Below are 22,521 nucleotides of genomic sequence, written 5' to 3' on the forward strand. Positions count from 1 at the left end.
CTTATCTGACCTTTTCTGCTTGACTCAGACACATACTAGTAATTGCAAATAAGGGACACCATGGGACCTATGTTTCTTTGGGCCTGGCTTACTTCACTTAATATAATTTTTTCAAGTCTTTCCATTTCCTAACAAATGGGGCAATGCCATTCTTTCTGATGGAGGCATAGAATTCCATTGTGTATATATACCACATTTTCTTGATCCATTCATCTACTGAGGGGTATCTGGGTTGGTTCCATATCTTAGCTATGGTAAATAATGCTGCAATAAACATAGTTGTGCTGGTAGCTTTAGTATGGTCTTGTTTGTGATCATTTGGGTAAATGCCCAAAAGTGGGATTGCTGGGTCATAGGGCAGCTCTATGTGGAGTCTTTTGAGGAACCTCCATCAACATAGTGTTTTGTACATCTCATGGTTACCATGGGTCAACCTGTATCCTTATGTCAGCATTTTGGTTTCTCCCTTTCCCTCCCCAAATTAGAGAAGTGTATATACAAGATGCAGGACACTGACATCGAATACAGTGAAAACAGGGGTTATACCGTGGGGGAGGAATATACAAAGCAACAAAAAAATGACATGGTATATTAAAAATACGTTAGAGAAAGAAAAAAAGATATTTGTGTCCCTATCTTGTGGTTCATTTCACTTAACATCATCTTATATGGTCATATGTACATAGCTTTTGGCCTTTTCTGCTTGTCCTATACATGTACTAGTTATTGCAAATAAGGGAAATCATGGGACCTATGTTTCTTTGGGCCTGGCTTACTTTACTTAATATAATTTTTTCCAAGTCTTTCCATTTCCCAACAAATGGGGCGATGCCATTCGTTCTGATGGAGGCATAAAATTCATATATATATATATATATATATATATATATATATATATATCACATTCTCTTGATTCACTCATCTACCGAAGGACAAATCAAAACAACATTGAGATTTCACCATATCCCAGTTAGAAAGGCTATAATCAAGAACTCTAATAACAACAGATGCTGGAGGGGATGTGGCCAGAAGGGAACTCTACTACATTGTTGGTAGGAGTATAAACTTGTTCAACCACTTTGGAGAGCAGTATGGAGGTTCCTCAAAAGACTCCACATAGAGCTCCCTTATGACACAGCAATCCCACTTTGGGCATTTACCTGAATGATCACAAACAAGACCATACTAAGGCTATCAGCACAACTATCTTTATCACAGCGTTATTTACCATAGCTAAGATATGGAGTCAACCCAGATGCTCAAAAAGTATTGCAACAAGGATACTCACAGGACAGTATATTGGAAACGGACTTTACAACTTTCGGGGGACAGGGGCTAGGGTGGGTGGGGAGGAGGTGGGAGGTGGGGGAGGGAAGGGATAGTGGGACAACAACAAGGGAAGGGGCAACAATGATCAACAAGTCATGTACTCATGGCCTTACTCATGTCACTGTAACCCCCCTGTACAGCATCTTGACAAAACAATATTCCGATAATTGGAGGAGCATCTTGGCTTCAAGTCTACTTGCAGCCTACATATTACATTACAGAAGTTAAGCATCACAGTTTTACTAAATGGAGAAAAATGTGAGTTGTGGTAGCCTCATGCAAGGTAGAGAAGGGAGACGTGAGATCCAACCAGGTTTGTGAAACAGGCAAAGTTTTTCCACAGAAGTAAGGTTATGGTGAACCTCACTTTGGCTTGGCAAAGAGATGTAGACCAAAGCAGAGTGTGGTGAAGATTCTTAGAGATTAAGAGAAGTCACATATCGTTAAACTAGGGGAATGAAGCATGTGAGATACAGCTTGAGGGAAAAACTATAGAATTCTGGCTTTATGACAAAGAAACCTAAGAAAAGTTAATTTTAATAAAATTCCACATTTTAGGGAAATATTTTTCAATATAAATGTAATTTGGCTATAATGGAGCAAAAATTGTCATTTACGTGTTTCTGGGAGAAGGGGCAAAGTAGGTGAAACTTTTCCAAGTACCTGGTTAATTAGGGACAGAATACAGACAAGAATTCATCACCTACTGCTCTCATCACAGTTGCTTGATTCAACAAATAACACTTTTCATTATATGCTAATATTCTTTATGGCCACTAAATAATTTTCTGTGAATATATGCAAAAAATACATTGAGTTATTTTTCAAACTATTTTTCTTTGTGTCTTCTAACCCTGCTGGATATTTAGTAAGTAATAGAACTAGACATTTATTAATATACTTATGAAGAGTAGGTATAAATGAAATGCTCCTCTTAAAATCCAGACCACAGTTTAGAAATACCTATTTGAAATTTTGAAATATTTCATTGCGTGTTCATGCAATTTGAGAAAAACATTGAAAATGTTTTAAGTTGGATGTGATTGTATTTGCCTAGGTTTTACTGATCATAGTTTCCATCTTTTGGGAAAAATCTACAACATTATAGAAACTTAAATACCATTACTACTAAAATTTTAGTGTTTCATTCTGCTATGCTGTATAAATGCCAAGAATTTCACTTTAGAACTCTTGGTCAGACAATTCAGCTACAATGAGATCTTCTATAAGATTAATTAGGGGAAACCAAGGGGAAAATGTGGTAGCTATTTCAATTCAAATTCTACTATTTAAATAAAGGACTGTGTAAACATGGACATTTGATTTTGTTGAAATTCAAATGAATTTAAAACTCACGGGATGTAAGGTCTGTTAATTAAGGCAGGCATGAATGCCTTATAAATCTTGGAAGAGAATGCATTTGCCACATACAGCTGTGGCTGACAACAGACCTTTGTATAAAATGAAAAATAATTCTAAACCAATTAAGTTACAGTATGGGAATTATGACTATTGTAAATAAAATGAGGTGACTGTGGAATGCACATTTGAATGTGTCAAAAAGATATTTCATTAATTCTTGGTAATTGTTTACTGATCATTCTATCTTACTGTAATATGTGCAGAATAATCAATTGTCTTTTGGACAGTTTAGCATATCCACCAGTAAAGAGATTTTACATAAAGACATGTATAAGTCTAGTCCCTGTTCCAAGACACATTGTTCAAAGTACTATGTCAGAAGAGCTTTGGGTGCAATAAAGTTATGAAGATATAATCTTTGTACAGAGCACTCAGAATCTCCTGTGGAGAGGAGCAGATACAGAAGTGAGTTATGATAGCTGCTGATAAATTAAAAAATTGCAGAAAGCATGAAAAGGATAGCAATTAATTCTAGTCTGGGGTCACTAGGATTCCTGGAACTAAGCTTCTGATGATAGAAGGCATATTTCAGATTGTGAAGGGCATTGAAATCATGATAACTTCCTTTAATCACATTTTTAAAAAACTCAAAGAAGCCTATTGTGAAACAAATCAATTTATCTATAACAACTTAAAAGCTTTATAAGAAAAAAACACACCCAGAATTTGAAAATATGATTGCTTTTCTTCCTATTGTAGAAGAACATTGGCTTATCTCCTTCTTGAAGGATGTGCTCCTTTCTTTCTTTATTTTTTGGGAGTAATGGGTTTGGAATTCAAGGCCTTGTGCTTGCTAAGCAGGTGCTCTACTGCAATGTACCTTTGTTTGAACTATTTACTAGCAGAGTCAAATCTGCATGTAATTATGTTATGAATATGTACATTTTATTCCTGGAGATGACGATCATTTCCTGTTCGGTAGGAAGATGAATATAAAAGTTGCAATCTCATTATCCATAAGTAGAAATAACCTACCAAATTTCTCTCCCCATTCATTCTATCCTTGCCTATACATACTCACACTTAGAATTCTGTTGTGAGCTTTACTATCCTGCTGGTGTTCTTGGTAATGTGATCAATATAACCTCACCATATCTGTCTTCTCTGCTTGAAATAGAAAACATGTTTTAACTTAATTTCATCATTATTAGATAAGGCATTCACAGTGTCAGTCATTGAAATCATAGAGAAGTTGGTCTTCAATCCAATGAATCAAAAGGATGATGTCATGTATAGATGTTGCTTCTTCTTTACTGTGTTTACTCCTTTAGATCGCTGAAGAAATTTCAGGGGAATCATCCATCCTTTACCAGACTTTAGAAAAGCCTTTGGTTCATAGGAAGGGCCCAGGAAAATAGATGCGCTGCAGTTCTTTGCATTGTGCTAGTCGTTGATGAGAGCCAGGGAAAAAACATGAATGCTTTGGAACTTCTTTTGTTGGAGGGTATTTTTCAAAGCCTGTTCCATTTTTTCGCTTTAGAACCCAATGGAGAACCATTTAATAGTTTTAATCTTATTGCCTACACCTAGTTCCTCATAAAATATCTGCATCTGAGCCTGTAATATTGTTTTTTACAAGTCTCTTTAGGCTATATTTGGGATTAAGATTATAATCCATTTCACTGGAAAGTCTCATAGGGACTGACAAACCACCAAAGTTATATCCAAATATTCTTGGCTGAAGACATGGAAAGCTGCTAGACATTTGTTTGCAGCTTCTTTTTGCTCCCTATATGCCAAGAAAAAGGTATACTGAATGTCTGCCCTTATCTTGAGCCAAATTAACCATGGCATTTTTCATATGCCTTTGTATATTTTACCGGTATTGGTCAGTGTTCCTTACTGTACACCATACCCAGGACACTCTTTACAAAAGAGAACATATTTATCTAGGCTTAGAATTTTGAAGGTTTAGGACTGTGGTAGGTTGCTCATGTTTCTTGGATGTGATGAGCCAGAATGTCATGGTAGCTAGCACGTGGTAGATCAAGTTGCTTTTCTTATGGTGGCTTTGAAATAAAGAGAGAGAAAGGGGACAGGATCCCCTTTAAGGACATTAACCTAACTTCCTCCCACTAGGCTCCACCTCTTAAAGGTTCCACCACATCCCAACAGCACCAGAGTCTTCAACTCAGGACCTTTGGGGAACACTTTTCCAAATCACAGCATCTTCAAACAGTGCATTGGGGTCCCTATATCAATCTTAGAAATGGCATGTTATCTATCTTGAAATTTAGAATGTCTTTCTTCTTGATACCATTTTTCAGGAAGGACCCATCAATGGTGTTATTCAAGTCTGACTGAGCCTTGTCAGAGCTATTCATAGTCAGTAAACAGTCCCCTTTCTACTTTGCCCTCAAGTATACAATAATCACCTGAAATTCAGACATAAGCATAACTCTTTTCTCCTTTAAAAAAAGTAGTGAGCAAACAAACCTTATTTTAATAGTAAAATATGTAAAAGTATTTATTACATGATATGAGTACATTTAAATTCTCTCCACTACTACTTTCTCTGTTTCTCCTAGACTTCAGTCTTCTATTCAAAGCAGTGATTCTCAGGGGCAGATTTGATTAGCATTTGGGTTGATAATGTACAATATGCAAATTGTGTCTGAGAGCCTCTATTGTGAGGGGAAAAAAATGGAGCATACCGACCTAATTTAGGAGTCTGGTCGCTATCTGCAGCTACTTATCCATGTCATTGCAGCTCAACATGCATCCGCGGGTCTGATGCATGATGTCCTGCAGAGTAGCGTAATAGTCAGTTGCTAATCTTGCCATCTACAGTAGCATCAGAGAATGGCAGAGGCCACCCATAAGCAGAAGACAGCCAGTTGTGAAGCAGTTGAATGCTTGCCTTCCCTTGCGAATGGTAACAAATGACTTTCTGCGGCAACTACTCAGACTTCAGGACTTGAATATTTATGTTACAGAGAAATCCAGCCATAAATTTACATTTTTAATAGAAAGCCTATAGTAGCCATGGAAAGGAAGGATAATTATTTCTGAAAGAAGTATTGGCCAGTAAGATCAGTGCTCCAGAAAACGTGGCCCAACGTTAAGAGATGATTATTGGAAATGGAAGGCCCTTAGTTCTCACTCGGACTAAGTTATTCTTTCATCCATCTTTTCTCAAATATGTTCACAGCTTATCACTGGAGTTTTAGAGCAACATCTCTTTTATTGGACTCTGTCAGAGAATGAGATTTCCACATACGTGAAGTGCACAGATAACAGAAGCTTACAGCCCCAAGTGCAAGAACTTCGCAAGAACAAACCATTTTAATGAAAACACCCTTAAAAATATATTATGTAACACCTGCTGTCTTAAATATGTCAGATAATTATGGCTTTGTCTTAATGTTGTCAATATTTCCCCAGAACTGACAGATGGGAACAGAAGTAGAGTAGGAAATGGAATCAAAGATTCTCTGACTCTCCTACTGCTGGAGGTCCAGAACTCACAGGTGGCACCGCCTGTCCCCAAGGCCTTGTCATCTGTAAAGCTCAGACTCTCTCTGCTGCAGTGGAGAAAACATGTCACTCAGGTGCTATCCATTGAGGCCCCAGTTGGCCATTTGTCTGCCACCCACCATAAGTGACTAAAGTGGAGCCTGAAAATCCTGACAATAAAATCGGCTGTAAACATTATATTAAAGTAGTGCTGATAAATTAATGGAAATTCTCTAATTTATCAGTATTTACTCTAAGGCATTAACTGAGCAGCCGCTATATAACAAATCCTCAAGCATGCACTGATGCAAAAAATAGTAAGTGCTCACCTTGCTGACTGTACAAATTCTAGTGGTGCTGCAATCACTTGCTGTGGAGGTCACAACCCTAGAGCTACTGTTTAAAAGTGGGGAGGGGTCAGTGTTTCTCTCCTTTGAGTTATTGTGCTCTTGGATCTCACAGGAATTTTTAAACTGGAAATAAATCTTTCATTTTTTTTTTACTCCCCAAGTTCATTGAGACGTGGCTTTAAGATGGTTGGAATAACCAACACAGTAGGGTACCTCAAATAGCAGGAGGCCCTGTGACTTTTTTAAAAAGCTATATGTACTTGGCCAGCTCTTCTGATGGATCCATAGGTGCTTCAATAATAATGGAAAAACAACTTAAACTCAAGGTTCTAGAGAAACGCCCAGGAGTTGCCATTATGATGACAAATTTGCCCTTGCCTGTGCTGCTGCATAGTGGTTAGGGGCCTGGTTAATTACTACCATGCTGTCAGGTGTATGCATGGCTGCTCAGGATAGTCCTCCCACTTCTAATTGGCTGTCTGCAACTTATTATGATTTGACAACACAGTTAACTTAGGTTGGTGGTACTTTAAATAAAACATGAGTATATAAAGTAAAATGAAAGATCATTGCATTAATGGGAAATCATGCAATTTTATTTAGCAGCATTAGCAGATAACCAACAGTTCCCAAAACAGTTTTACAGATCAAGATTAACTATAACACCAAAGTGTGCATCTGTATAATATCTTACAATGGATATCCCTTCGTTATCTGGGAACCATTAAAACCCATTGCCACTGGTACTTTTCTTTAGAACCAGTTTTTTTTTTTGGGGGGGGGGTCCGGTCGTGGGGCCTGATCTCTGGGCCTGGGCACTGTCCCTCAGCTCTTCAGCTCAAGGCAAGCGCTCTACCACTGAGCCACCTTCCCAGCCCCAGACCCAGTTATTTTTACCAATTACTTGCTAATTTGTTTTTATATTCTTCTAACATGAGACATTTCTTTAAAATTCTTTGTTTAGCTCTTTATCATAGGAGTAAACACATTCATCTCAGTCTGCTATTTGAATGACATCTATCAATCAGCCATGACCAAAATGTGGTGGTTGTCACTGAAGAAAAACACACCAGTGTGCAAAGCAATTGAGGGCCATACTGTTGCTTGTACTGAACCACCTCCTGTGGGTGTCCTGTGTAATTTTAGTCCTCAAGTCCTGCTCTGCTTATGCTCACGCACTGTGGGCACTGAAATGTTGCCCTACATCACCTATGCCTAAGATTATGTCTTCAACAAGATCATTTCTGAGTTCCTTTCCTACAAAGTTAGTTATAAAATCTGAGTCTGGGAGCTCCCATTAAGAATTTGAGAGCCTGGAAGATCATTTTAAAGACATGCAGGGACAATGAGACTGCTCTCTCATTTTTCCTTCCCTGTCTCCTGGATTTTCCTTTTGCTAATTTCCTCAGTAAATAATAATAATAACAATGATAATAATAATAATAATAAATATCTGGGTCTAGAAAAGCAAGAGCCAATATTAATCTTTTCAGATCATCTTTGTATCAACTAATATCCAGATACACTAAAGGTTCATTATGGGTGCTGGAAAATATAAATAAGTTTAAAACTGTAAAAGAAACTTCTCTATTTCATTTGGATTGCCAAATATTCCAAAGGATATAAAGACTTTTCTATCTTTGTGTCTCAGTATTTTCCTGCTCATCATGGAGAATTATATGAACTACTTAATGGACAGCCATCATTACTATTAGTTTTCTTGGGTTGTGTTAATAAATTATTACAAAATGAGCAGGCTAAAACAAGTGAAATTTATTCTTTCATGATTCTGAAGTCTAGAAATCACACATCAAGGTGACAGGTAGGGCCATGTTTCAAAGGTTCTAAGTGAAGCAGGGTCTTACATGCCCCTTAGTTTGTAACTGCACCCTTCCAATTTCTGACTCTTGTCATAGGACCTTCTTCTTTGTGTATGTTCTGTGTGCTCATTTTTTCCTTCTGCTGGTTAAAAGTTCCTCAGACTCATCTGAGGACCTGTTCAAGAGTTAGGGATCTGGGAATTCAGACAAGAAAACCTTCTTGACATATTTCTTGGGTAACTCTATTCTGGATTCTGTGGTGATTAGATCCAGTACTCTGAGGCCTGTGTTTTTTCCCCCAATAAACCTTTGTCCATCATAAACTGCAAGACATGAAATTCAGTTCACATTGTAATTAGTTATGCATAGGCTGAGCCTCTCTTTTGTTTTCCAGAAATCTCAGCTTTACTTTCAATCTCATCTAAAGGAGATAAGGGTTTCTTCCAGGACAGGAGGCCATGAGGAGCTTCTAGTACGTCATGCTGCTGTTGAACCAAAAATTTGAAGCACTGAATTTATCCTTTCTTTTTCCCATTCCCTCTAATGATAATAAGATCAATGAATGACTTTCATTGTTCGGTTCAACAAAAATGTTCTAAGGTATCAAATGTATGGCCATCCAGAATATCACCTTTCAAATACCTTTGATTAGGGCTATCCAGTGAGGAAAGTTTGTGTTTCTTTTGACTCTATGTTACGGTCTAAATGTTTGTGATTTTCTTATCCCAGTCATGAAACTTTAACTCAGTGTGGATGGGTTTGGTGCATGAAACTAAGTTTAAATGACGTCAAAAGAGCAGGTAGCTTGGTAGATTGGTTTTCGGATAGGAAGCAAAATCAGGGAGCTCATTTGCTCTGTGTATCCCTATGTAACATGTGAAGTCAAAGCTTTTTACATGACAAAGAGAGAATTGTCTGAGTCAATAAGAAACTTGGTCTTGGATTTCAATCCATGGTATATTATTAAGATAGCATGAATGATTTCTATACCATTCAGTGATGTTGAATCATCCTAGAGAGCTAATTCTACAATTTCCAGAGATAAATCTAAAACAAAAACAAAAACTAAAAAACACAAAAAATTAATCCTTAAGAATCTGTTCCTCTAGGACCAATTCTGGCAAACTCTGTATCACTGATAGATCTCCAGGCAGACAGAACAGACAGAAGATTTTCCTGAGCTGACTCATGGAATGATAGGGAATGGTCATTCTGGATGCTCTTGAATAGGAATTGGCTTCATAGTATTGAATTTGCTTGGGGAAAGTTCAGGTTTTTGCTTTCTGATTGGCTGAGATCTAGTTGTAGTATTGAAAATAATCTCCTGTATAGGAAACTACAGATATTAGTCTTATCTACAAAGTTCTTTCAAGGCAGCATCTAGAATACTGGTTGTCTGATTCAGTCACTTGTTTTCTGCTGCTATGGGGAAATGGCCCAGGCTTGATGTAAAGTAAAACACTTCTTTAGGTCACAAACTCTCAGTTGAAAGCCTGAGGTCAGGTAACTTCATTAATTTGTTGCTGGTGATGGCCATTGAGGCTGCAGGATAACCTGGCAGATGGCATCAGGGTAGGAGTGTGTGTGAAAGGAAGAGATCACGTGATGAGAGATAGAGAGAAGAAAGGCTAGCCTTGCCTTTTTACAACCTCCCACTTACTCAGACTAGCCAGTCTCAGAAAACCTAGTTGAATCCCTCCTAAAGGCATATTTCCTCAATCACTTACTGGTCTTCAACTAAGTTCCTCCTCTTAGGAGTACTATTATCATTAAACTGTACTACACTTGGGAACAAACTTCTTATACCTAAAATCATCCCTTGTGAAAGAAAGCACAATGAAACTACAGCACCCAGGTAGCAGGGCCTGTGCCAACTCTCACACACAGATATCTAGAGCAGAGTTAAGTGTGGAGATTCAGAGGAGAAACATCCCTGACCCCAGTCAGCCAGTATGTACCCCACAATGACATAGTCTGATTCCTGTTCTACGTAGGGTGTGACAACAGACATCTCCTCTTCCAGGAGGAAAGGGAGAGTGGATGTTGACATACACCAACTGAATATTTACACAAATCATCTCAGAAAAACGTTTGTTAATTTAATACCATTGCTGAGGGAATTTACAAACAGAACAAGAGAAACATCCGGTGTTCCCATGTGTGGTTTCCATAGCTAGCATACAACGATACCTGTTTTTTTATTAAAAAAAAAAATTCCCTCCAGCTTTTCACTAACACATTTCTCTGCAGAAAGTTTTGGTTTAACAAGCCGTACACATGCTCCCTTTTAAAGTTCTGTCCCGAAAGCTAGGTTGTGTCGATAATGGCACACGTTCTATTGATTTATTCTGAAGGACTCTGGGTGATCTTTACAAGATTTTTTTTAATGCATTAGCTCCAGGCTCCGCAGAAAAATTTTTTTCTGGATTCCCATTACACACCTTTACATTTGTACAGCACATTTCCCTTCAAAGAAGCTTGAGCAATATTTCCCACTTAATTCTCCCTGCTTTTCTCATGACTGCTTCTACATTCCTGTCTTTTTCTCTCCCTCCTTCCATCCACTCTCTCTCTCTCTCTCTTCCTCTCTTTTCCCTGCTCATCGTATTTCACATTCCACTTTTCTCTGGGATTTTTGTTTTGTTTTTTAAATGGGCTTCACCTATCCTTTCCCTACTTTGCCATTTTTATGCTGATTATAATGTGACTTTATGGTAAATATTGGCTTTGCTATCTTAGTATCCACTTAGAAATGTCTGGGTAAATGATGTGTATGATGTTTAATTTGAACACTCAATAATGTTTTATTGAATTTTTCCTTGTTTCTACCTTCTCTTGGCAGTGGTCATATAAGAGATTTCCACCTCATCCTAACTCATATCTGTTTAATATCTGAAAAGCACAATACGTTGGAATTATATTCATTTTATGCCAAAATTTACACTATATATGTGCACATAAGTACTACACATACAGTGACATAGTGTATCACAATATATATCTTGTTTTATTATATATTATAAATCTTTATCACTAAGAATATATATCACCATATATGTACATATTTCTATATATAGATATACAGATGTGGTTTCAGATTTAGATAGATACTGTGGAAAAGGGTTGTATAACATGTGTATAGGGCTCATGAAAGACAAAAATGTATCCCTCCACAAAAGGAAATGACTTTCCAGGAAATGCAGACCACACTGAGATATTCTGTTCCTGAACTATCCTTTAAAGACTTTCTGTTTGGGCTGGGAAGGTGGCTCAGTGGTAGAGCGCTTGTCTTGCATGCTCGAGGCCCTGGGTTCGATTCCTCAGCACCACATAAGCAAAAAGAAAAAAGCCAGAAGTGGCGCTGTGGCTCAAGTGGTAGAGCGCTAGCCTTGAGCTGAAGAGCTGAGGGACAGCGCCCAGGCCCAGAGGTCAGGCCCCACGACTGGACCCCCCCCCCAAAAAAAAAAGGCTTTCTGTTGAACATTATATAAAGACTTTCTGTGTAATATAATATTTTCCAAAGCCTCAGTCTTATTATAAATAGTTTACTCTGGTGAAGTAGGTTTCTGGACACACCTGATGTTTCCCTCCTCTGTCTGGAATGCCACCCCCTTACTAGTCTAAGTCTCATCTGTCCTTCCTTAAGCTTTGGTTGAAAGGTTTCTCCATCAAATGACGCAGTCTGAACAGAAATCTTTTCTGTTATCCTTGCACAGTAACTTGAATGCTATGATGTTACTCACTCAGGCTGTTGACCTCATATTCATTCTTCTGTCTTGTTGCACCCAAAGGGAAAAACAATGTCCAATATGATCTCTATTAGGAACTGAAGGTCCAGAGAAATGTGTGAGATGATCTTTCAGGATCCAGCTGCCGCCCTAACCAACAGGCATGAATTGATGAAACACAACAATATAGTTGGGAATTCTTTTAAGAAGAACAATGTCTTTCATTGTATTTCAATCTCTATAAAATGACTTACAATGTCCTTTTCCTTGCACTCATCCCGTTGTTAGAAAAAGCGTTAAACTCTAGGTAACTGAGGGCTAAAAGTTGAATACTAGTCTTGAGAACTCAGGACTCAAAATTTAAAATACACCGGAGAGTGGGTTTAAAGGGATTATTAATTCTAGTTGAATTTCTAAATGTATGTACATTCTACATAGAATATATTCTATATATTATCTATATATGTACTTATCTATATATGTATCTCTATATTTATATATAATATGTACACACGTACATATATGGATATGTATACACATACAATTTCCTTTTCCTTTTTTAAAAGCCCAGAAGGAGCCAGGAGAGCTTCAAAGATGTTCTCAAGTATAACATTTTCTAAATGAAATCCGTTACATAAAATTTTTCTTTGTAATGTTTTATCGAAGATGATTATAACTTTAGATAGAGGCAGATTTGTTCATCTCCTCACTGCTGAGTATGAGGCAGAAAATAGGCAGTGCCAGAAAATCAGCATTTTTGTTGGGTTTTGTATTTGCTTTGTTTCATTCATTTGGGCAAGCCTCTCTCTTTAGGCAAAGAATAAAATCCAATTTTCTCTCGCAGATTCCAGCTCGTGACTGTGTTGGCTGACTTGATGTAAGATCGCTTGATCTACACAAGTCTAACAAAATTCGTCACACAGAACCTCTGCTAGAAGCAAGGCATGAGGGAATCCTCTGCAAGGAGAATGTCTCCTCTGGTTGCCAGCCTCTCAGAACATCTTCTCTGTTTGGAGATAAAGTTTGTCTGGATGTAGGAAGTGAAGACAACGCAACGATGCAACTCAGGTTGTAATAGAGCAGAGACAACCGCAACAAGATCAGAGGGGGAAGGTGAAATGCTACAGCAAAAGCTGGTAACTTGGAGGAATTTCAGTGACTAAGTTTGAAAATGGGTATGATTCGATTTTTGTTTTGTTCTTTTTTAAGATTTTTATCTTATTGTGAAGATGCTGTACAGAGGGGTCACAGTTACAGGAGGAAGGTCATGAGTACATTTCTTGTCCAGCACTGTTACCCCCTCCTTTGTTGTTCTCCCACGATCCCTCCCCTCCCCTACTTCCCACTCCTCCCCACAAAGTTGTAAAGTTCATTTCCAATATACTGTCTTGTGGGTTTCATTGTTGCAATGGGCATCCTGTGTCCTTGTTTCAGTGTTTTGTTATTCCCATTCCCCTCCCCACACTGGACAAATGTATATACAAGATGTAGGGTACCAATGTCAAGTACAGTGACCACAAGAGATATACCATAGGGAGGAGAACATAAAAGGGAAACAAAACAATCACATAGTACATTAAAAACAACAACAAAGAAGAACTGCTTGTGTCCATATCTTGGGGTTTGATTCACTTAGCATCATCTCTGTTTCTGCTTAATCTCAACCTTTGTTAATAATACAGTTTGCTGCAGTCAGAAAACACATACCACACTGAACTGCATAGTGAAATTGAGTGTGTGGGATCTGAATGTTTAGAAAAATGGCCACTGTGGCTGTTCTCAAAGGCAATTCTCCAGGACAAAGACGTCTGAAAATACAGAAAGAAGCAGTTTATTCAAGAGGAGCATGCATTTAACATATCTTTTGCAAGGTGTGAGCTGTGAGTGAAGGAATTTCTCTTTTCAAAAGGAGTATTTTAGATTTTGTCCTAAGGACACAAGGTCAGAAGATTTTTCTCTTGGTCATATAGGCACTTGTGTGTTTCTGCTTAAGTATAAAATAGAATATAATGCATCTTGAAAGTCAATTGCTTATTTAATAAATCCAGCCACACAAAAACTAACCAACTGAATGTGTAGTAATTTTGGAAATATGGGCCTCATTTCTGTTAGGACTGTGTCTGAAGGTCTCAGTAATGTAAAGGACACAATTTATTACAATTAAGCAGGAAAATAATGTTATGATAAGAGCATAGAAGATAATATTTATTAAACTAAGTATTCCTATGATTGAAAGAGCTTAAAAATTGTATATACCCATGAAACAAACAGTCTAAGGCATAATGACTTACTGGCTTCATAGACTAATGAAGTAACTTTTTCTCCCTCCGATTAGATCTATAGAGATATTCATGGAGACTCAGTTTTTTCATCTGTGAAATACTAAAACGAAGATTCAGAATATGTGTTGATGTAAATCAACTCATTTTCCTAAATCACCTTTCTGTTCAATCGTTTTATGATTCTAATAGATTTTCATTCCAGATGAAAATTTTCTCATCAATATTTCACTTCTCATTTTACAAATATAGCTTAAACTTTGTAACCCAGTGCTTCTAAAACAGCAATGAAAAACTTAATGTCGTGAAAGCATACAGAAATATTCCAATTTTACATATTGTGTTTATGAGTATTAATAAAAATCAAGTTATATAGAATTCCCTACTCTTCAAGGATTACTGTATAAAGAAGTATATATTACCACTTTTTGTGGATGCTACATTTGTCTTGCCAATTATTGCTAATTTTGGTAGGGAAAATTTACTTGAGAGAAGTAAAACTTAGGAACTTTCCTTTGTGTTTTATGCAAGCAGGAACAGCCATTCCTTTTTACCAGAAGGACATGAAGTAAATTCCACTGATAACATTTCATCTTGAGTGCTACCCGTAGAGGATTTCAACAGATATGCAATTGCTTTGTCTCTATCAAAGTAAAAAAGCTATATTTAGAACCCTATAGACTATGTTTCAGAAACCATATTCATAGCCTTTTAAATATCCCAATACTGTAAAAGGCCAGATCATCCTATAAGCTTCAGGGATCTCAGTCTTTGTGAGTGAAGCAAATAGAGAAAATCTCATTGCAGTGACCTGAGAAAAATGACAATACAGGTAGAGAGAGAGGGATTATTTCTTTGCTAAATAGGTTAAGTTTAGCAGACTCACTGTGCTCTAGTTAATGAAGCTTTCACTGAATTAAACCAAGTTGGTGAACCTTCCTAAGGCTTTAAAGGCTGTCAGAATCCTGCCAACAGCAGACACTTAAAGTATTGGAAGGAAGGAGAATAAGTATCTCTTGAACAATCAGAGAGAAGCTGCCTTAGGAGATATGAAATGCTTAAATGAACAGAATTAAGACTATATGCCTTAATAACCAGGAAAATTTCAAAGAGTTTTTGATAAAATGCTTTTCATATTTATTTTCCTTAACCTTTGTTAGGATGTTGACTTTTAAAATGTGGTAGAAAAAAAAGTAAAAGCCCTTTATCAATTGTTGCCTCATTGATAGAAAAGCCAAGAGGTAAGGATCCCACCATAATAGGAACGCTAATGGGTACAAGCCGTGTTTAGAACTGTGTGCTCCCTCAGGCTGCTCTGTAGACTTTTGTCGGTTGATGAGGAAATATGCCTTCAGTTTAATGTTTCTAGAGAGCTTAACTGTAAAAGTCTGGGCATTGGCCAGAAGTGTCGGCCCAGCTCTAACAACAATCCTAGCTATGGACTCCCCTTTCTCTCTCCTCTATTCAATATGGGTCCTTACTTCTTGCCAGGCCATCCATCCCACCAGCTTTATAGTTTTTTTAGTTAACAGATTATACTCAAGTTGGTAACAGACCAAAGGAATAAATCTCAGAGATACTTCTTTACATTCTGACATTTTTATCATCTGTGTCAATAGTTCCCAGAGCTGGAGATGTATTTTCAATACTTGGGGTTGAACTCAGTGCCTTGTGCTTGCTGGACTGGTACTCTGCCACTTGAACCACACCCCAGCCATTTGTTATTTTAGCTATTTGGAGGTTGCTTTTCAGACCACAATCCGCCCACCCATGCTACTCACTACCTCCAGCTTGGTGATTGAGTTGGGAGTCTTGCTAATGTTTCACTCAAAATGACCTTGAACTGTCATCTGAATGGCTGAAATTTGAGGTGTAAGTCCTTGAGGCTGCTCCCAGACTTGAAGATTTTCTAGTGCGGTAAAATTATAACCGCAAAATGGGTGAATGTACAGGAAAGGGATATAAATATCAGTTCAATCTAGTGCAGTAAAATTATAACCACAAAATGAGTGTATGAACAGGAAAAGGATGTAAATAAAGCAGAGTTATCAGTTCAATGTTGTGTCGATAGGAAGAGGACACACACACATACATGCCATGTAATCTCACTATATATATATATATATATATATATATATATATATATATATATATATATATATAAAACCACTGTCTTGAAATTAATGAGAGTTTCATAGAGCATAAGAGACGTAACATGTTTCAGGGAAGCTTTCCCATGGTCCTTTGCTTCTCTGTGGAGCATGATGCTTCCAGCTGGTGGAAACCTATCAGAATTGAGAGCATGTGGCATTTCCACTGTAGAAACAGTCCCACTGATTGTCTTTGCTCTCATGTTCAGCAGATGTCTGCTTCTACTTCCAGTGTGGTCATACTCTGCTTCTTTTTGAACCAGCTTGGCAGAAGCCAGGCCTTAGCCTAATAATGGAGAAAAGAGAGAATAAATCCCAGTGCTGGGCTCACTGAGACTCCCCTCAGCCCTTCTCCACACTCAAAATTACCTCAATGTTGTGCCCACGTTGGGGTATAAAAATGAAATAATAAATATTTAACATCTTTTTTGCATCCATACCATCTAAAAGTAACGGATACCAAATTTATATTTATTATCATTAAGTGGGTAATTAGACTTACTCTTTGTAAGTGCACATATAAAACTGTATTTTTAATCTCCTAAAGGTCTTATCTCCTAATACAAAGAATCCTTGCTCCCAATCTCTGAAGGCTCTGACATGCTCATTTCTGAATCAAGCTGTTTCCCTACCACCTCTGTAGCTCAGTGAGCAACGTTCAGGTCATTTGTTAAGGCATTGCTTAGCCCCAGCTTTGAATTTGTTAATTCAGGTGTACTTTGCTGTCTTCCCTTGCATTATTTCAACATGCACCAGGTGGCGATAAGGATGCATGGAAAATCTAGTGGCTTTCATTTGAGATACCAATTCAAAAAGCAAGGTCGGGGGCTGGGGGGGGGGCGTGGATATCTCTTGTATTTCAACATTTAGTAAATTGGATTTCCAGAACTACTCTCTTCACCATATAAGAAAATGAAGTCTGCAGAGCAAATATCTAGAACACCATAACATCTCAACCTAACATTTGCTATTAAAAAAAAAAAAATATATATATATATATTAGTACATTGTCCTTAGTCTCCATATTTCCCCTTTAATAGATATTTTAAATGTGCTATTCACTCCAAAATTGAGGTCAAAGCACAACTTGGAACTCGTTTTAGCCCCTTGAGACCCTGCGGTTGCTTGTGTGTGTTTCATCATTCCTGCTGTTCTTCCAGTTTTCCCAATGCTGAGGGCGTGTTGAGAGATGGCTGTTAACTCCTGCCCTTTCCCACCAACCTGCAGCTGTCAGTAGGAAGAACTGACGCATCTCTGAGCGTATTACAACTCCACCCCACAGACGGCTCAGAGACCTGGAAGGAAAGAATCAATTGTATGGTAACCCTTCTCAAATGATGTTTGTCCTTGCTGCCCAAGGAAGGAGGAAATTGGAAGCTATCATTGTGCATATTACTGACCACAGCAGAAAGTAGATTTTGACTATGGATGGTGAGGATGGTGAAGATTGTATGAACAGGAGAGGAATGGTGAGGCAAGAGAACAGGAGCATGTTCCAAAACAGGTTTCCCTCAAGCTTGTTTTCTCTTTTCATTTATATATATATATATATATATATATATATATATATATATATATATATATATATATATATATATAAAACAAGTAGTGTACAAAGGCATTGCCCTTCAACTGAAGAGTTCATGAAGACAGTGCATCTTGATCAATGACACCCTTTGAACATTCCAATCCACCCCTCCTGCCCCATCTCACCCTCATTTTTCTTAATTTTTAGGTTATATATAGAATTTTTGCCATTTAACAAAAAGTATATATATATATATATATATATATATATATAAAATGCATCTTCATCCATATCATTCCTTTAACATCTTCACCTTCCTTAAATCTACATATACCTTTATTTTTCTCAGTTCTGTGGCATATACAGTGCATTACTGTTTGCATTCTATGCATTTCCTCTGTTCATTCTTCTATCCCTCTCCCCTTTCCAGCCCCTCCGCAAGTACCCATTTCCTGGTACTTACTTTCTCCGGCTTTGAGTTAATCTTTCTAAACAATTACGCTATTTGTGCTCTCCATAGAGTCAATTATACTTCAGTTAATTCACTGATAACCACTTGGGTGCTACCCAATGTGTTTACTTGTAGATTTATAGGCACATTCCAGTTCTCACAAATGAGGGAAACCACACATCCAGTGTTTCTCTGAATCTGGCTTACATCACTTAACGTAACTTTTTCCAAGTCTTTCCATTTCCTTACAAATTCTTCCTGATAGAAGAGTAAAGTTCCATTGTGATCACCCTTGTTTACTGTTACTGAACCAAACCAGATTCCAAAAGCATTGTGATTTTTGAGGTCAAAATTAAATATTTTAGTTCTCAGTTCTCACCTTGCAAGATTAAAAAATGATAATTCATTTCCACCCCTTCTATTCTGAATTAGTATTTCTAGAACAAGGTCAGAAAAGCATTCATTCATTTGTTTTAACTCCCTCGAATGACTTTTTCAATAAAGGTTGAGAAACAAGAAATTTAACCAATATTTAAAGGAACACGGTACCTTGATGCTTCTTTATTATGGTAAAAGTACTTGAAATCCACGTGTACTTGGCTCAGTGAGAAAATAAGAAAAGGAGTCCAATTGCTTTCTCATTGGCTTGTATCATTATTAAATCTTTTATAGTATGAATTATAAATTCATAAATATATAATGTGAATGTATGCTATTTTATGATAGTTGTCAGAAAAGTTTAGGAAACAGAGTTCTTTCCCAGGAATTTATCTACCATAATGACAATATATAAAAAGGGAGAATACACAACTATGTAAATACCTCCCATGTTTATTCATTATCATAGAGCATCAGAATGGAAACAGACCATAATGATCACCTACCTCAGTATTTCTCAGACTTCTGCTATGATCTCGCAGAATGGTGCTAAATCAATTTAGAGAGTTGCAGCCAGTGTTTTAAGAGTGGGAGACATAATATAGGATGGGCTAGAATAGAATGGAAGACAAATTATCAAAATCCATCAGATGTAGCAAAAGTTAAGTGGTTTGTGGACGTTGTGTAGAATTTCCTTTCACCATCATTGATTGATAAGTAAAAGCTTTTCCTTACTGTGGGTGGCCATCAGAGCTTGTAAAAGTCACCAGTATAATTTTTGCCTTTACCAGTGGAAAACAAGGGGTCCCCAAGAACACCAGGGAAAATTTCCAACTCGCAAAGCTAGTTTGTAAGAAAAACTAGATGAAAATCATGTTACTTGATCATTCTCATTTTGGGGCTTCTTTCTGGGTAGCACATGAATCGGGCCTACGTGGAGAAGCAGGTAAGCACAATTTACCTGCTGTAGTCTCATTACGCAGAAGACTTCATCAGTGGCGAAGTTACAGACTTGCAAAAGTGTTATTCAAACCTGCAGTTTGAAGAGAAGCACGCCCATTTTTTCCTACTTTTTGAAGACAGTCTGCTCTTTTTCCACCCAGAACTCATTATCTTAGGAAATTCATACTGGATGAAGGGACAAGATGGACTGAAATAGGAAGACACTGAGTAAGAAAGACCAGATATGTGGCTGTTGGAACGAAACTGATCAGTGACAAAGTCTACATTTTCAGTGACAATAATGTCGAAGGGCAAACATTAGCTTTGGGAAGGTTTAGGTATGGATAAACTGGACTTAGGGAGAGTTGGGCTGTTTCTCAATGTAAATATGGATCACTTGGGATCGGTATTAAAATTCATCTTCTTGAGTTTTCTTCCCGCTGTGTTGAATTGAGACTGAGGAAGCTGTGCTTTACCATATGCCATCAGATGACTTTTATGCCATTTGTCAGAAGTCATATAGAGAAGACATATGTCATATTTCATGTCATATGAGAAAAGCACTGAAATCTGTTGTGACACAGATAATACACAAAATGTCCCTTGCCAAAGTGTATATGCATAACAATTAGTAATGCACAGCTCTGCAGATATTGGTAGTGGTAGCGTACTGGGAGAGCGTCATCATTGATCTGATGTATTGACTTCCTTACTACTTAACACGAGGCTAAAATTGCCTTCTCCTTTGTGTTTAATTGCCATTATTCATTTATTCACTCCAAGAATCACTTGACCCCAAATGATTCCTGTATGCTTGGCACTCTTGTGTTCTGGGAATGCAAAAGTAGAGGATTATATTAGAAGTGTAAGTCAATTAACTGTCATATCCAACTTCTCTCCCAGAGTAACAGCATCCCTACTCTGCAAAAACTACAGGTCCTTGTTGCCTGTAATTTCCAAATCAGAGTTGAGTGGGTCAACAATGGGTACTACCCAAAGGCCAGGCAATCAATTGACCCAGCCTCTTATCCAGATTTCAAGAAGGTGAGCAGATGGCTGCAGCCAGTACACTGTACGTGAGTGCATGAATGATGAATTAATATCTCAGCAATGGCATTGGTCCTTTTTTTTTTTTTTTGTCAGTGTGGGTCTTGAATTCTAGGTCTGGGCGCTGTCCCTCAGCTCTTCAGCTCATCGCTAGTGCTCTACCACTTGAGCCACAGCGCCCCTTACAGCTTTTTCTGCTAATGTGGTGCTGAGGAATCAAACCCAGGGCCTTATGCATGTAAGGCAAGCACTCTACCACTGAGCCACCTTCCAAGCCCCACTCCTGGTTTTCTGATGGTTTACTGGGGATAAGAAAGTCTCTTGCACTTTACCTGCTCAGACTGGCTTTGAACCACGATCCTCAGATCTCAGCCTCCTGAGTAGCTAGGGTTACAGGCATGAGCCACCAGTGCCCAGATTGGCAGTGATGGTTCTATAGCATGGCCCATCAGATTTCAGTGTACTCGTCACTTCCTAAAAGAGTCCTTGCTACTCTCCTGGGGTGGTTTATACCCTCCTGATATTTATTTGTTTGTGTGTATCATAGTTCTCATTTGTTTGTAATTAACTGTAAGTAATTAATTGTGACAATTTTTTTTAGTTTCTCACAATTGAAATATATTTCCTGAGATCTAGTATTCTTGTTCTATGTTTGTAATGTAAGTACATGTTGATCACCAAGTTTCCTAGACTTGATTCCATATTTGTATAATTCCAAGTGGATTGAAGTCAGTTTAAGTGGAAGGAACTTTTAAACAATGATGGAATTGATCTAATCATTTAGCTTACATTCTTCTAGTTCCTACTGTAATAAATGTTCAGAAACCAGCGTATTATTACCATATTATATTTGAAGTGCTTTTATTCTCTTGCTTTATTGGATCAGAAAAACAATGCATGTATCTATTATGATCCCTATGAGAAAATATATTATAAAAAATCCTAAATTTGAAGCATTTGTTAATAATTAGTTTCTAGCTTAGAAACAGGAACTGTCTTCAATTCTTCACTACCCAATCTGCCCCCATATCTATTAGAAAGTCCTCTACACTCTCACATTAAAGCTTATGTTAAGTTCAGTTATCTTTATGGCCACCAGTATCATCCTAATTCAGGTTATTCTCCTTTGTCACCTGACGCACCATAAAATAGCCTGGTAACCTACTTCCTTTCTTCTGTTTTATTTTTTTTTCAGGAAAATTAAGAAGGTAGTTGTGGAGATGGGAGGGAAGGAACGGTAGGGGAAAAACAAAGGAGGAGACAACAATGCTTGATAAGAAATGTACTCACCTTGCTCATGCAACTGAAGCAGTGTTCTCACAGTAAAAAGCTTATTTAAAAAAAGAATGTTGTTGAGTGAAGATATTGCCCCAGAACTACTGAAAACTTGTCAGTGGGTTTTGAAGATACTTACAATAAACTCCAAACTCCCTTCTCTCATTTTGTCTTTCTAGACCAGGCTTTTTTATTTTTCTGCTCTTAACTTTCTATACATTTCTGGTCATTCATTGAATTACTCATGGGACCCAGAGCATACCAACCTCATTTGTGTTTTGGAGCTCTCACTTGCTTATTATTTATTAGCCTAGATTCTACTTTGTCTAGAATATTCTCTGCCTTCTTTTTTTTGGTTGGATGTGT

Source organism: Dipodomys merriami, unplaced genomic scaffold (genome assembly GCF_024711535.1).
Source record: "Dipodomys merriami isolate MVZ:Mamm:240054 unplaced genomic scaffold, mDipMer1.0.p SCAF_5, whole genome shotgun sequence".
Taxonomy (NCBI): Eukaryota; Metazoa; Chordata; class Mammalia; order Rodentia; family Heteromyidae; genus Dipodomys; species Dipodomys merriami.